Raw genomic sequence first — 2,500 nt, forward strand, 5'->3', positions numbered from 1 at the left:
TTTCCACATGCAGTCTCTCTCCTCTGTTTGTTACAACAGTGCTCTATACATTGAAATATCTTTTTCAGTAAACACTTCAGTCGCTAAACACTAATAACCGAGCTACAGAGTTACGAGTATCAAAAAACAGTTTTGGGCTGAATGGGAATTAATCTTGTGGGGAATTATGAGCGTCCTGTTGTAGTTTTCCTCTGTGTCCACCACTTCCTTACTCCTTTACCTTACACGTTATAACGATAATAACAATAGTGATGCTAATGGTGCCATGGTAGTTCTATTTTCATCTGACGGAACTGAGCCACCCCCACAACCTGAAGACTAAGGCCAGTATTCTCGGTGGTTAAGGAAGCTTTCTAACACCTCTTCCTAAGCGATTTATACTGCTTATTACACTTTGGCATATCCTGTGTTATTTAAGTCATTCCAATGTCATCATGCTCTTCATTATATTCATTATATTAACCGGACGTATCCAAAAATAAATCGCTAAGGAAGAGGTGCCAGGGAGCCTCCTTACGTAACGGGAATACGGGCCCAGGTAGTAGTGGCATGGGATTCGACAAGTCTTAGCTATACTGTAATACTGAGTCTTCTTGGTTACTAGTCATTTTTTGTTTTACCTGGCGGAGCAGAATTACTCCAGCAACTTGAATAATAAGTCGTGGTTGTATGAAATTCGATAAGTAATTTATGGGGTAGCAATGAGTCTCCTTGGTTACTAGTCAAATCGACCTGTCAATCGGACTACATTTGGTCTCCTTGGTTACTAGTCAGATCAAGCCTTCAATCAGACTACGTTTTGTCATCAGCTGAGCTAGAAGGTATGATAGTCAGGTGGCAACAAACGCGCTGTAATTTTGCTAGTGGTGGCTGTGGCTGTGATAGTGATGACAAGGTAGTGATGACAGTGGTGAATGTTACTGACTGATTTATATTACTGACAGTGATGACAGTGGTGAATGTTACTGACTGATTTATATTACTGATAGTGATGACAGTGGTGAATGTTACTGACTGATTTATATTACTGATAGTGATGACAGTGGTGAATGTTACTGACTGATTTATATTACTGATAGTGATGACAGTGGTGAATGTTACTGACTGATTTATATTACTGATAGTGATGACAGTGGTGAATGTTACTGACTGATTTATATTACTGATAGTGATGATAGTGGTGAATGTTACTGACTGATTTATATTACTGATAGTGATGACAGTGGTGAATGTTACTGACTGATTTATATTACTGATAGTGATGGCAATGATAACGATGACAAGCAGTGATGACAGTTGTGGATGATGTTAGTGGTAGTGATGACGGTAGTGAAGATAACAGGAGCAGTGATGGATAAAATTGATTTTAAAGGGAGTGATGATGACAATGGCAGATATTCAAACACACATGTCAGTTTCACAATCCTTATGATCCGCTGACCGACAACGCCAGGTACTGTTCGCTTAGCTAATTCCCGGTGTACAAACTAGGACACAGTTTTGATGATGATGATGATGCTTTGACAACAGTGTAAAAATCACGAACATTTGCGAGTAGGCTATGACGTCGGACAACTTTTTCTTTTTTCTTTTTAATGAGTCCAACATTGCTCACAGACTTCACTGACCGTTCCTTGAGGCCTATGATTTCCTCTCCGTGTCAAAAACCTTATCATATCACCACTTTGGCGCCGATACCCACCGTCGATATTGAATATTTGACATGGCCATTGAATTCGACTGGTGTGTTTGTATTACCGCAAGTGTTGCTGCCATATGTTGTCTGGTTTTAAGGAAAATGAGCAAAGTCTTCCTGCCCCTACCTGGAGTCGAACTTGCGTCCTTTCGAAAAGACCACATTTGCCAGTACTGGGAAGGGCAAATGATATAATAAAGTGTAATATCTGCCTTCTGAACGAGCAATTTATCTGGAAGGAAAGACATGCAGAAATAAATGGAAATAAATGAATAAATAAATATATAAATAGAATAAGTAAGTATATAATTAGATTGATAAATAGATAAAAAAAATAAGTTAATTAATATTCATGTCGCCGATTTTACATAATTTTTCCTTTAAGTGCGCACTGACAAGTGGACATTCTATGCTCGTCTACAACCCCACCTCGAGAGGGTAAATGGTCACACTACAATCACTTCAGTGGTAACAGTATCAACACTTAGGCTCCCATGGCTCACCCTCAGGTGACTGTAATTATCAGGCAGTACCAAGAATAAAACACTAGGAAGCAGGAGAGAATGAACTGGCTACTAATAAAGCTGACTGATTTGTTTCACCTGGTTGCAAATTTCCCTCCTCATATTTTTGCACTACGCGCTAGGTCTGATATTTCCTGGATGATCGTTTTTCTGCTTTTTCTTATTTTCTTACTCAAATCTAACATACCTTTTCCTAACCTAACCTAACTGACTAACAAGCTAAACTAACCTGACACTATAAAAAAAAATAACAGACTAACCTAGCCTAGACTTTCCTGGT

The sequence above is a fragment of the Coenobita brevimanus genome, chromosome 23, assembly GCF_032717465.1.
Source record: "Coenobita brevimanus isolate Jiangsu-jjx chromosome 23, ASM3271746v2, whole genome shotgun sequence".
Classification (NCBI taxonomy): domain Eukaryota; kingdom Metazoa; phylum Arthropoda; class Malacostraca; order Decapoda; family Coenobitidae; genus Coenobita; species Coenobita brevimanus.